This window comes from Lithobates pipiens, unplaced genomic scaffold (genome assembly GCF_037356315.1).
Source record: "Lithobates pipiens isolate NorthernLeopardFrog02 unplaced genomic scaffold, aLitPip1_a1.2 Scaffold_22, whole genome shotgun sequence".
NCBI lineage: Eukaryota > Metazoa > Chordata > Amphibia > Anura > Ranidae > Lithobates > Lithobates pipiens.
The window spans coordinates 207,108,732-207,124,035 of NW_027507784.1; the positions used below are offsets into that span (position 1 = coordinate 207,108,732).

The 15,304-nt window shown below is 41.9% G+C and overlaps 1 protein-coding gene across 3 annotated transcripts in view; it reads left to right on the top strand.

Moving 5' to 3' along the window:
• The window catches only part of METTL22 (methyltransferase 22, Kin17 lysine), a 553,862-nt gene that overhangs the window by 179,482 nt on the left and 359,076 nt on the right, over window positions 1–15,304 (top strand). The gene's annotated exons all lie outside the window — the stretch shown is intronic.

The following is a 15,304-nucleotide window of genomic DNA, read 5'->3' on the forward strand; positions in this document are numbered from 1 at the left end:
GAGGGAGACAACAGGAAGTGAGAGGAAATCTACCCCTAGGAAGGGAAATTCTCTCCTGTAAGAGTTAATATGGGAAAAAGGTGTCTCCACTGATGCTTTATCACCAACCCTTTCCCTAATAACCCCAAATTTTCAAAATCTAATTGGCATTGGCACAGAAAGTGAGTTGAAATCTTCTGAACAAGGGCACAGACAGCAAAAAAAAAAAATGTTACAGGGCTGATAACCCTGCCCTATATTATTCAAAAAGCTTAAACATAGATTTTGGGGCTGGAGCTGCACTTAAAAAATGTACCTGTTACAAACAGATTCAACTTAACAATAAAACTACAGTCCCTATCTTGTTTGAAACCCGAGGACCGCCTGTATACTGCTGTTCAGAGTATATAGAGCCTGGGAGCCCCAAGCCTTTTTTTTTGTGTGTGTGCGGGGTTCCCCTTAACCACTTCCCACCCGGCCAATGCACATATACGGCCGGGTGGGAGCCGTCTACTCCTGATAGGACGATCCCGATGCGCCCGTGTCACCCGGACACGGCGCATCTCAGATCGGCAGGAGGGCTCTGTGATTGGCCCTCCTGATCACATGACGGCCGTGTCCAATCACGGCCGTCATGTGATGTAAACAAACAGACAGTTGCTAGGCAATCGGCTCCTCCTCTCCTCACACAGAAGTCATCGCTGAGGAGAGGAGAGCGGATCGCTGCAGCCGGCTGATGATCAGTGAGTATGAGCTGTTTTTTACAGCTTTTTACTCACTGATCATCAGTCTAGTGTACACACAAATCACCACACAGTAAACACACCACACAGTATAAACACAATGTCCCCACACATGTCCCCAAAACATACATGTCCCCAAATAATAAAAACACATGTCCCTAATAATAAAAACACATGTCCCCCACATATGTCCCACTAAAATCACATGTCCCAATGATTATCTGCACACATATGTACGTGATCACCTGCACACATATGTACATGATCATTTGCGTACATATGTCCGTGATCACACAAACCAATTATTATACACTTAACGGAATTTTTTTTACCAAAAACATGTAGCAGAATACATTTTGGCTTAAATTTATGACAAAATTAGATTTTATTGGATTTCTTTTAAAATAGAAAAAAGAAAATATTGTTTTTTTTTCCAAATTTCCGCTTTTTTGCGCTTATATCGCAAAAAATAAAAAACGGAGTCGTGAATAAATACCACCAAAATAAAGCTCTATTTGTGCAAACAAAATGATAAAAATTTCATTTGGGTACAGTGTAGCATGACTGCGCAATTGTCACTGAAAGCGCTAGAGCGCTGAAAGCTGAAAATTGGGCTGGGAAGGAAGGGGGCGAAAGTGCCCTGTATTGAAGTGGTTAATATCCATACCAGACCCAAAGGGTCCATTAATGTGTTGGAGGGGGGGGGGGACATTACATTACAGCCGCAAGCAGTTTTAAATTACTTTTTTTCCTTTTAGAAATGTCATTTTGTGTAGGGACTGTTCTAAACACGGTAAACACGTGCCACTTTACAGACATACTATAGATACCCCCAGGTACGATATTTAAAGGAATATTTCACTTTTATTGTTTCACTTTAAGCATTATTAAAATCACTGCTCCTGAAAAAACATCAGTTTTAAAACTTTTTTTGCATTGATACATGTCACCTGGGGCAGGACCCGGGTCTCCAAACACTTTTTAGGACAATAACTTGCATATTAGCCTTTAAAATTCACTTTATATTCTTAACGTTCGAGTCCCATAGACTTTAACGGGGTTCGCGTGTTTGCACAAATTTTTGGTCTGTTCACATGTTCTGCCGCAAACCGCACGGGGCGGGATTTCGGCTCATCCCTACAAGACAGGTCTCCGACTAGTCTTTTTAGTTATTCTAAGTAGCACCTACAGGCTCAATAGCCCATGGGTGTTAGATGATTGAGCCAGGCAACATTGCTAACCTACAAGTTTAACATGTTGTTTTCTGATTCCATCTTTAGGACCCCACTCCACCTAGATACTGAATCCGAATCGGAGAAGGCAGGGACACCAGTGACGCAGACCTGCAGATCAGCCACATGATCCAGCTAAGATGCCTTCATCTGGCATTATGGTGTGGAGGTAAAGCTCACTGCAGAACTGAGAATTCGCCAAGAAGGTTTTGCAGGCAGTGGTCCCACCCAAAGGTAGGCCTGAGGTTACTTGCTTATCCTCTCAGGTGTGCAGTTCTGGAAGATGACTAGAGAAAATGATCAGTTACACTTACCGGTAACTGCATTTATAGGAAATCTTCCAGGATGGCAGGCCTACTTCCCGCCCGTTGGAGGAAGGAAAATTGTGGAACATTAGAAGGAGGAAAGTGCCTGTGAGGAATGATTTCCCTTATGAACTGGGTTCAGGCGTTGCTTCTCTACAAACTGAAGATCAAGGGGAAGGGTGAGGACTTGAAACAGCTGTCGATTGATTGTTTCCCATGAGGTGGAGCCTCTCATCTCTCAGGTGTGCTGTCCTGGAAGATTTCCTATAAATACAGTTACTGGTTAGTGTAACTGGTAATTTTTTAAAGGTGAAAAAAATTTGTATTTTATTAAAAAAACATTTTTTTAAAAGTCTGCAAAGTTTTGCACATGCACACATTATCACTTTCAGAGTTGTAGGCAGTGAGCCTGCAGTTAATTCACACTACATGTTTGTCTGCCGCGGTGGAGATGTCACTTGTAGTTTATTCAATCACAGGAATCTTTCACGGGCGATTGAGGGGAGAGGGGGCAGGAGAACAGAATTACATGTTCCACCCTAAATATGGGTGGAACATGTAACATGTTCCAAAAGTGAACTTATTCGTTAAAGGCTTAAGTTCAACTTTTAATAAATAATGAATGCACATACCTTTGTCTGGTTAAAAGTTATTTTTTCAAAACGGGAGACTGCAAAGTATTGCTCCTGCACACACTGCCTACAGCTCTGTTACCCATACCTCTGTGTGGGCTGTCCTTTTGCAGAGCTGTAGGTAGGTGAATGAACCACAAGCAAGTTGATCAGCACTCCCACAGCTCATTAAGGCTGGGTTTGACTGCTACTCGTAGCAGGGTTCCAGTGTGCCCCGATATCCGTTTCAGGGACAAATCTGGCCTGAATTTTTGCCTGAATTTGGACATGAAACTGAGCCAAAGATTCACAGGACCCCTGTTTAATCTGTTCTGCTGCCCTGGAACTGTGTGAACCGGCTCCATTGAGAGCCAGTCGCAGGCTCCTGTCATGCAAAATGGATGTGGAGAAACCCTCATCCAATTCGCAATAGTGTGAACCCAGCCTCAACTACAATTCTGTCTACTGCATTGGTGGACTAAACTTTTACTACAGTCTTTGTCCCCATGGGGGAATTTATCATTCTGTTAGCCCTAATGATTATTATCACAAAACAGAAAGTGATGGGAAATCCAAAATGTAAGAGTTATCCCCAGGACAAAAAGGGGCAGATCTTCCAGTAGGGTTGCCTATTCCTTGGACAACTGTCTAAGCCCTTGTACACACGGTCGGACATTCTGACAACAAAATCCGTTGGATTTTGTCCGAAACTGTTGCATACACACGGTCGGACAAAGTTTTCGGAAAACCCGATTGTACATAATGTGATGACGTTATTTCGTTACGAAGGGACTACGTTCAGGCTAGTAGCCAATAGCTTTGGTCTAGGAATTTGATCTGAGCATGTGTGGCACTGTCCGTCGGAGTAGGCTACACATGATTGGAGTATGTCCGATCGGAGCATGTTGTCGGAAAATTTTATAGACAAGTTGGAAAACTTGGTCCGTCGGATATTCCAATGGAAACAGTCCGATGGAGACCACACACAGTCGGATTATCCGACAATACGGTCCGATCGGACACATTCCGTCGGAATCTCTGACCGTGTGTACAAGGGCTAAGAGTGGAATTTCTCTAATGTCTTGTACACACGATCAAACTTTCTGCCAATAAAACTGGAATTTTGTCCGAAGGGCATTGGCTCAAACTTGCCTTGTGGCCACACAAATGTTGGCCAACAATTATGAACATAGTGACTTACTAAGCCTACTATGATCCGATAAAAAGGAAGTTCAATAGTCATGAGCCACCCTTTGTGCTCCTTCTGCTGATCTTGTGTTAGTAGAATTTTGGTCCGTGTCCATTCGCACTTTTCAGCCTTGTGCTTGTTAGTTTGTTGAGAGTGATGGCCTGGGTTCAGTCTGGTCTGGCAAAAAACGCAGGCTGTTGTAAAGCCAAAGTCTCAGGACATAGATGTTGTCTGCTGTTGCTCCCGACCTCTCGGAGTCCAGGACCGTATTGTGCTCCCTATTAAATGTACTCCTCAGGTTACCAATTTTGTAATTCAACTAATTGATGTCTGCCCTGGGATACACATGCTTCACTAATTCCAAGTGTTTCTCCATCATTGTCTTCCTCTTGATTTTTATGACCTTGTGCTCCCTATTGAATAAAAAAAAAAAAATTGTTTTCAAAATATTTGGCTATCTGTTTTACTTAAAAAAGGACAGTTGGTTTATGAGTAGGCAGGTACATTTCAAAAATACAATGTCAAATTACAAAGGACACCAACAGAGCTTTAAAAATACGAGATTTATCTCAGCGAAAAAAGACACATGGGAACTCTCGCCCCCCACTTTTCCTACACCCCTAGGGGTCGGTGGTTAGGTTCTTCAGGTTCCTAGAAGGGGTGCCAGAGGAGGAGGAACCCCTCAGACCGTCAACCGAAAACCTTCCCTTCACACCAACAATAGCAAATATTATTGTTTCAGTGTAATCTTTATATGCTGCTTCTGACTCGATATATTGAATGCCGCTTTTAATTATTTTCATCATTTACAAAATAAAAAACTTTGAAATATAAAAATATGAGATAATAATGGTGTTGTGGTAACTTGACACCCAAAAATACATACAGTGTATATATATATATATATATATATATATATATATATATATATATATATATATATATATATATATTCTGGACATCACTAGAAAAAAATAATGAAATACGTTTGTCAGAACTCTGGGAAGAAGAAGAGAATGTGCTGCATTGAGAGAGTTCATAATTTGCCATGTCACAAAAGTAATATCTCCATTACGATACAACATACTAGCCAACATTTGTTGGCGGAAAGAACGACAACAATTGTCCGATGGAGCATACACAAGGTCGGTTTTTCCGCCAACAGCATGACATCTAACATTTCCCATCAGAAATTTGATCATGTATACAAGGCTTAACTTCCTGTTGTGTTACTGGGAACGTGAAGGGTAATTTCCTCAGTGGTACACAAACGGCAAAAAAGAAAAATTGATCCAATCCCAATGCAAATGCCTGTGGAAGATGTGAACATGCATGCTAGAGTTTTAACTATTTTAAATGCTAGTGACAGGTTCCTTTTTAAAGGTTGAATCCACCTTCGGGAACATGTTAAATTTTGGCTCGGCGATCTGAGCCCTCTGTGTGATAGCAGTACGGGGAGAAGTTCCCCATACCAGCTGTCACTGTTTCAAAAGAGTGCGTCCATGTGAGGATCTGCCCACGCGGCCCTGTAATTCATTCACAGAGTTCGGAGAATGAATGAACTACAAGTACCAAAATCCTTTGAAGCTTGTAGCTCTCAACAAACTACCAGGGCGCTGTTGAGTGCTGTAGTAGTTCATTGATTCTTCCTGTCAGTGTGAAACTGCCTGGCTGTAAGATGTACAGGCAGATAGCGCACACTGACCTGATCTGCATGGCATCAGCGGTCTACTGATTGGTGGCGCAATGCTTTCCATGGTTCTGAAAAAAAGAATCGTAAATGCACATTTTTTATTTTGTTTCCCTGCAAAATGTGCGTTTTTTATTTTTATTTTTTTATAGGTGAACGTTTCCTTTTAAAACGATTTTCGGTAATCTGCTTGCAAAGCAAATGTGTAGGCGGAGTTGCTATTGAATGTCTTGGGTTGGGCAGTTCTAATTTCATGCATGCTAAATGTCTTTTTTTTCTATTGTAGGGGCAGGGTTTCTAAATTTCTAGCCACCCAGCTATACAAACTGTTGACTTGCCAAAATCATATTAATAGAGTGCAGCCACTTTTCTGCTTTAACCACAGTTACCAGATTTGGCAGCCATATTGTGAAATAAGTATTTGTATAGCGTTTTGGTAACAGACTCTAGAATCACCACCTTTCTGCCTTGCTTATTGATGGTGAAGTCTGCCCTCTCTTCTCCTTTACCGGACAAAGGAACTAAAATGACTGGGATGAAAACTGGTTAAAATATCTCGGTTACTCTATTCTTCATGGTCTCACCTCATTAGTGCAGATACATATGACACAAAGCAGACTAGTAATTGAAAGAGCATTTTCCAAAAGGGTAAATTAGCATTTTTTTTTCTGGCCAGTCTTTTCAGCTGATGTGGAATATTATTTTATTGATTTTTTTTTTACTTTTTTTTCTGAGGAATAGTACAGAGACAGAGAAATGATTTGTCAACAAGGTTAGCATCGCCTTCTATCCCCATGCAGCAAAATATAAAGTTTAATATGTTGTCCTTAAAGAGGATGAACTTCTGATATTTATTCCCTTTTATCTGCTAGACATGCCACTGAAAGTGCTTTGTTATATTTTTTGACAAGTACAAAAAATACCTATTGATTTTAACAGCTGATAACTTGCACGCTCTCCACCTGTGCAAAGGGAGGACATATGGAGATTGGGGGGGAAGAGTTCTCAGAAATGACGTAGGTAGAAGAAGGTTAGAAGATTTAATCCAGCTAATTATCATCTGCAAAGTAGCTTTGTTTGCCTCATGTACTTATTTTAAGTACATTTGGAATCAAACAATTATTTATTTTGTTTTTTTTCCACAAGACGAGCAATATGTTCAGAGGTCCTTCACTTTCATATTGTGCGTTTGTGAAACCCACTCAAGCCTACCGTTAGTGGGAACCTGGCAAGTCATGTTTATAATATGTCATGTGGGTCACGGCAGACTGGAAAATTCAGAGGAGAAAATGTCACAGCACAGAAATGATCTCAGACACTAGGAACATCAAAAGAAATTTCCATTTACATGCTCACATTATCAGTCAGTGCTGTCAGCTGTGACTGCGGGTTCCATACCGTATAGGTCTGAAAATCGTGCTTTAAAATCAGTACGATTTTATATTTCAACCTGCATTTTAAAATCTAAAATGTGATTATTTTTATATATATAAACATTTTTTTAATACAAAGATATCAATTTGGAAGGAAGTTTGTGTATAAAATGAAAGAGTGCTTATAAACCTCTGAAATTAACAAAGCATATCCTTCTATAGTGTGTAATTGCCGTGATCCAGGGCATGTGGTGTGATTTCCGTCTGCCCTGTCATCCCTTTTTTATCTGCAAAAGTCACTTCTGACAGTCTACCAGGCAATTCTGGGAGATGGCTTCTCCATCACACAGCGGGTGATTGAAAGCCTCAGCTGTTCATGTTTCTCTGGGAGACTGTGAAGAAGGGGTTGTGTCCATTGCCTTCACTCAGGTCTCAGATTACAATCAACACCCTGATCTATGCTCTGCAGCATGTGACATTAGATATCTGCCCCCTGCCTTCTGGTGCTCGGACCTGCTGTGTAAAATGTGTGCTTTAGGAGACAAGGGGAGATGGAGAGGGCTGCAGATAAACAGGTACAACGTGTGTAGGAGGATTTGTTTCAGGTGTATCACCTGTGGCTGCTCACGTCACTTTGTATGTGTAAGGGTTTACAGCCATCTTACCCGTCACATGAATCTATCATAAAAAGAAAGTTTAGACTTGGCGACTACTTTTATTAGCTATACTGTACCTGTTAAGTATCAGTAATGACTCGTTGCTCAATTCCGCCTGGATTTTTCAAGGTGCCCAAAATGTTTTCTTAGAGATTTGCTGGAAACAAGTTAATGTTATAATCCTTCAATTTCATAATATTCAAATGATTTATGCTATGTTTACCAAATTCACAATCTACTACTAGCATGTAGCTGCAGAAATTGGGATCCTTCAAACAAATAAACTGCCAAGCGTTGGTGATACTATCCCCTTTTGTAGCCTAAAATTTTTCTTCTTACCTGAGATTGGAGAAACCTGTGTGGTCTAGGTTGTTGTAACCCATCCTTTTCAATGTTATACATGTGTACAAATGCCCTTCTGCTCACTAGGTTCTCTGAATACCTGTGCACTTTCTGTCTGCTTTATCCACTTCAGCCCCGGACCCTAGAGGCGATTCAGTTCGCATTGTGCGCTATATAAGTATTTCATTCATTCATTCATTCAATAAACACCCTAAGGACCAGAGGTCTTTTTACAATTTCGCACTGCGCTGCTTTAACTGGTAATTGCGCGGTCATGCAATATTGCACCCAAACGAAATTTGCGTCCTTTTCTTCCCACAAATAGAGCTTTCTTTTGATGGTATTTGACTGCCTCTGCGATTTTTATTTTTTGCGATATAAATGGAAAAAGACCAAAAATTTTGAGAAAAAATTATATTTTCTACTTTTTGTTATAAGAAAAATCGAATAAACTCAATTTTAGTCATACATTTAGGGCAAAATTTATTCAGCCACATGTCTTTAGTAAAAAAAAATGTCAATAAGCGTATATTTATTGGTTTGCGCAAAAGTTATAGCGTCTACAAACTAGAGTACATTTTCTGGAATTTACACAGCTTTTAATTTACGACTGCCTATCTCATTTCTTGAGGTGCTAAAATGGCAGGGCAGTACAAACCCCCCCTCCAAATGACCCCATTTTGGAAAGTAGACACCCCAAGGAAGTTGTGGAGAGGCATATTGAGCCCATTGAATATTTTTTTTTTGTCCCAAGTGATTGAATGACAAAAGAAAAAAAGTTTACAAAAAGTTGTCACTATATGATATATTGCTCACACATGCCATAGTTATATGTGGAATTGCACCCCAAAATATATTCTGCTGCTTCTCCTGAGTACGGGGATACCACATATGTGGGACTTTTTGGGAGTCTAGCCGCGTACGGCACCCCGAAAACCAATCACTGCCTTCAGGATTTCTAAGGGTGCAAATTTTTGATTTCACTCCTCACTACCTATCACAGTTTCGAAGGCCATAATATGCCAAAATAGTACAACCCCCCCCCCCCCCAAATGACCCCATTTTGGAAAGTAGACACCCCAAGCTATTTACTGAGAGGCATGTTGAGTCCATGAAATATTTTATATGTTGCCACAAGTTGCAGGAATTCAAAAAATTTTTTTTTTTTGCACAAAGTTGTCACTAAATGATATATTGCTCACACATGCTATGGGCATACGTCAAATTACACCCCAAAATAAATTCTGCTGCTTCTCCCGAGTACAGGGATACCACATGTGGGGGACTTTTTGGGAGCCTAGCCACATACGGGACCCCGAAAACCAAGCACTGCCTTCCGGATTTAAATATAAAATGCTACCAAAAAAAACTTAGCGATCGCAGGGATCAGGCCTGACTCTGCGAATGCTGCAGTTATGTGTTTAGTGTTTTGTAAGTGACAGTGATCGATCGATACTGCACTTGGGTGGGCTGGGCAGAGGGACAAAACGCAGGTGCCAGCAGGTATCTGGGCTGATCCCGCTAACAATGCGTTTTTTTGGAACCCTAAGCTGCTGGGGACGCTAGTATAGATCTGATCAGATATTGATCTGTTCAGATTCTATACCACTACGGGAGGTGTATGCTTTGCACGTGGGTGTTAGCGGTACTGGCACTAACCTAGCGCTGCCTGGGGCGACGCAGACCCTGACCCTAAAACCTAATTGATATCACCCGCCGGGTGATCAGGGGGTTAAACCTTTATTGGGTAATAAATGGTGGGTGCCCTGATGCTATAAAAAGCAAACTAACTAACCAGAGTCACCCGTAACACTTATACGGTGATCACTGGTGAAAGGGTTAACTAGGGGCAATCAGGGGGTTCAATTTTTTATTAGGTAGTATATGGGCGTCCCTGGCGCTATATAAAAACCTGACGGGGAACCTAAATAACTGGCTAACCGGTTGTGTACCTATGTGTACCTATGTGTTAGTGTAGTGTTTTGGTGCACTTACTTTTTGTCTTCTCCTCGTAGTCCGGTCAAAAAGACCGCCCGAGGAGAATGACATCACTTCCTCCTTCCTGTGTATACAATACACAGTGGGAGGAAGCTTGTCATTGGCCAGGAACGATCGAGAGGGGATGGCCAGAAACCAACGGCCAACCCCTCATCACGGATCGCTCCTGCAGCGAACCGGATCGCCGTATCCAGTGGGAGGGGGTCAGATCGGACCCCCCACCCGCTGGAAGGCAGGCACGTACATGTACATGCTGCTTGTGCCTGCCTGTGCCATTGTAATGATGTACAATGGCAATACGGCGGTCCTTAAGTGGTTAAAGCGTTATTAAACCAAAAATGTAATATATTGCAGCCTACCAATCATTACTGTATATGTAGTTGATGCAATCATTTTTCATGTTTAGGCTTTTCTCTCCGTTTTTCACCTGGTGATCTGGCAGGTATCACACCTCATGTATTGCAGTGCCCCTAATTTGGATGAAGGAGCACAAGAGCTCCTTTGGAGGGCAGCATTGTTGATCTGGGTAGAGGGAAGTGTTAGATGTACTCAGAGATTTAGATACATTAACAAATTGAAACCAAACTCTAGATAACACTTTTTAAGCAGCTACAGCAAACAGTTGTGTTCCTTTTGGGGTAGACAAATAAAAGCTGATCATTGTAAGTTCTGCTGTTAGTGCTAAATGGTTTGTCTTATTTCTGTAACTGCTACATGTGCAGGACAGCTTGTTCTTTTGAAAAACAGATTTACTGGCTAGATCACAGAGTGTAAATAAAAGAAAGGAAGCCTATAAATGAAAACTAATAGTCCTCACATCTAAGAATTGGTGATTTAATATTTGCAAATTACTGCTCACTAGGTTTTTGTAAACTCAAGAAACTTTAAAGCACAAAAATCCCATAGGATCAGATTTCTGTAACCACCACATCAGGCTTTTTTTTTTTTCTTTTTTTTTTTGTAGGTTGTTTAACCACTTCAATACAGGGCACTTTCGCCCCCTTCCTTCCCAGCCCAATTTTCAGCTTTCATCGCTCTAGCGCTTTCAGTGACAATTGCGCAGTCATGCTACACTGTACTCAAATTAAATTTTTATCATTTTGTTCGCACAAATAGAGCTTTATTTTGGTGGTATTTATTCACGACTCCGTTTTTTATTTTTTGCGATATAAGCGCAAAAAAAGGGGAAATTTGGAAAAAAAAAAACAATATTTTCTTTTTTCTATTTTAAAAGAAATCCAATAAAATCAAATTTTGTCATAAATTTAAGCCAAAATGTATTCTGCTACATGTTTTTGGTAAAAAAAATTCCGTTAAGTGTATAATAATTGGTTTGTGTGATCACGGACATATGTACGCAAATGATCATGTACATATGTGTGCAGGTGATCACGTACATATGTGTGCAGATAATCATTGGGACATGTGATTTTAGTGGGACATATGTGGAGGACATGTTTTTATTATTAGGGACATGTATGTTTTGGGGACATGTGTGGGAACATTGTGTTTATACTGTGTGGTGTGTTTACACTATGTGGTGATTTGTGTTTACACTAGACTGGTGATCAGTGAGTAAAAAGCTGTAAAAAACAGCTCATACTCACTGATCATCAGCCGGCTGCAGCGATCTGCTCTCCTCTCCTCAGCGATGACTTCTGTGTGAGGAGAAGAGGAGCCGATTGCCTAGCAACCGGCTGTTTGTTTACATCACATGACGGCTGTGATTGGACACGGCCGTCATGTGATCAGGAGGGCCAATCACAGAGCCCTCCTGCCGATCTGAGATGCGCCGTGTCCGGGTGACATGGGCGCATCAGGATCGCGCCGCTGCGCAGGCACGCGCGCGCGCGATCCCGCTCTTTCTGATGGACGTTCCTGAACGTCCTATCAGGAGTAGACGGCTCCCACCCGGCCGTATATGTGCATTGGCCGGGTGGGAAGTGGTTAAAATTGATAATTTACTGTGCATCTTCCTCTTATTTACATACATATTCCTCTTGAGCACATCTGCATGCATTATGTATTGAGTTGCAGCTACATTTAGTTACATACATTATCAGATACACCTGCTTGTTAATGTAACCAATGAGTGTATATATACAGTATCTCACAAAAGTGAGTATACCCTCACATTTTTGTAAATATTTTTTATTATATCTTTTCATGTGACAACACTGAAGAAATTACAAGTTGCTGCACTGCAAAGGAGTGTACAGCTTGTGTAACAGTGAAAATTTGCTGTCCCCTGAAAATAACTCAACACAGCCATTTATGTCTAAACCACTGGCAACAAAAGTGAGAACACCCCTAAGTGAAAATGTCAAAATTGGGCCCAATTAGCCATTTTCCCTCCCTGGTGTCATGTGACTCAGTGTTACAAGGCTTCAGGTGTGAATGGGGAGCAGGTGTGTTAAATTTGGTGTTATTGCTCTCATTCTCTCATACTAGTCACTGGAAGTTCAACATGGCACCTCATGCCAAAGAACTCTCTGAGGATCTGAAAAAGAAAAAATGTTGCTATATGTAAAGATGGCCTAGGCTATAAGAAGATTGCAAAGACCCTGAAACTGAGCTGCAGCACGGTGGCCAAGATCATACAGTGGTTTAACAGGACAGGTTCAACTCAGAACAGGCCTCGCCATGGTCGACCAAAGATGTTGAGTGTACATGCTCGGCGCCATATTCAGAGGTTGTCTTTGGAAAATACATATGAGTGCTGCCAGCAGAGGTTTAAGGGGCGGGGGGCACAAAGCTTGTTAGTGCTCAGATCATACGCCGCACACTGCATCAAATTGGTCTGCATGGCTGTCATCCTAGAAGGAAGCCTCTTCTAAAGATGATCCATAAATAAGCCCACAAACAGTTTGTTGAAGACAAGCAGACTAAGGACATGGATTACTGAAACCATGTCCTGCGGTCTTATGAGACTAATATAAACTTATTTGGTTCAGATGGCGTCAAGTGTGTGTGGCGGCAACCAGGGAGGAGTACAAAGACAAGTGTGTCTTGCCTACAGTCAAGAATGGTGGTGGGAGTGTCATGGTCTGGGGCTGCACAAGTGCTGCAGGTACTGGCGAGCTACAGTGCATTGAGGGAACCATGAATGCCAACATGTACTGTGACATACTGAAGCAGAGCATGATCTCCTCCCTTCGGAAACTGGGCCACAGGGCAGTACTCTAACATAACGACCCCAAAACACACCTCCAAGATGACCACTGCCTTGCTAAAGAAGAGGAGGGTAAAGGTGATGGCGATGGCCAAGCATGTCTCCAGACCTAAACCCTATTGAGCATCTGTGGGGCATCCTCAAACAGAAGGTGGAGGAGCACAAGGTCTCTAACTTCCACCAGCTCCGTGATGTCATCATGGAGGAGTGGAAGAGAACTCCAGTGGCAACGTGTGAAGCTCTGGTGAACTCCATGTCCAAGTGGGTTAAGGCAGTGCTGGAAAATAATGGTGGCCACATAAAATATGGACACTGAGCCCGATTTGGACATTTTCACTTAGGGGTGTACTCACTTTTGTTGCCAGCAGTTTAGACGTTAAAGTGGAAGTCCACCCTAACACTAATTCTCCCGTGCAATCATTAATGCAAGCAAAGTTCAACCTTATGTCTCAAAATGAAAAAAATCACAGTTTTCTACCTTTTTTATTTTGCAGTATCCAATGCCATCACATGACTTTGAATCTACTTCCTTCTCAGACTAAGATCAGCCAGTGGGTGTGGTTACTGAAAGCTAGTGACCTCACTTCCTTGGAGGGACACTGTTTCTGTGTAGCCAGTGGGTGTATACAGGTTGGAAGGAGCTGATCATAGGTTCCCGCCCAGTGTTCTCTTATTGTACATCCTAATTCATGAGAACATGAAGAAATATAAAAAGCCCCATCCACACTGGAGGGGGGATGGGAGGTGTAGTGCATATATACAGTATTGCTGTGCACAGGAGAAGGGTGCTGGACGGGGGACACCGATGACTGTCAGTGTAGCCGGAAGTGCTCTGAGGTCTCAGCTCACAGTCTACAATGCTCATAGTACAGGCAACCACACAAAGACTCTGTTTCCACTAGTGCGACTTGTCATGCAACTTTGGACACATAAAGTTTCATGACAAGTCACAGCCCATGGATTTCAATGGTACCCGCTCCCATCTATGCGACTTTGGAAATCAACAACTTTGAAAAGGTCCCTGCACTACTTTGTTGCGATGTTGATCCAGAGTGTAAAGTTGGATCAAAGCTGCACTATAAACCGTGCAACTTTGTGGTTGCAATAGTGGAAACGTAGACGAAGGCTCCACTAGTATGAATTGTCATGCGACTTTGGACACATAAAATCGCATGACAAGTCACAGCCAATTGATTAAAATGCCACCCATTCCCATCTATGTGACTTTGAAAATCAGCAACTTCGAAAAGGTACCTGCAATGCTTTTATGCAACTTCTGATGCAACTTTGATCCAGGGAGAGTAAAGTTGGATCAAAGCTGCAATCAAAGTTGCATCAAAGTCACTCTAAATCGAGCAACTTTGTGGTCGCAATAGTGGAAACATAGACTAAGGCTCCATTTCCACTAGTATGAATTGTCATAGTGGAAACTATAGTGGAAGTCACAGCCCATTGACTTGAATGGTACCAGTTCCCCATCTATGCGACTTTGAAAATCAGCGACTTTGATCCAGAAAAGGTAAAGTTGGAACAAAGCTGCACTCAAAGTTGCATCAAAGTCACTCTAAATTGTGCAAACTTGGGGTTGCAATAGTGGAAACTTAGACAAAGGCTCAGTTTCCACTAATATGACTTGTCATGCGACTGTGTCCAAAGGTGCATGATAAGTTATAGCCCATTGCTTTCAATGGCACCCGTTCCCATCTATGTGACTGAAACGATACCTGCAATGCTTTGATGCGACTTTTATCTAGAGTGTAAAGTTGCACCAAAGTCACACTCCAAAGTCGCACTCTAGCCTTGGGCTACGTTTCCACTAGTGCGACTCCAAAGCTGTGCGACTTTGAGTGCAGCTTTGATCCAGCTTTACACTCTGGATCAAAGTCGCATCAAAGTATTGCAGGCACCTTTTCAAAGTCACATAGATGGGAACATTTGCCATTGAAATCAATGGGCTGTGACTTGTCATGTGACTTTGGACACAAGTCTTACTAGTGAAAACTGAGCCTTCAAC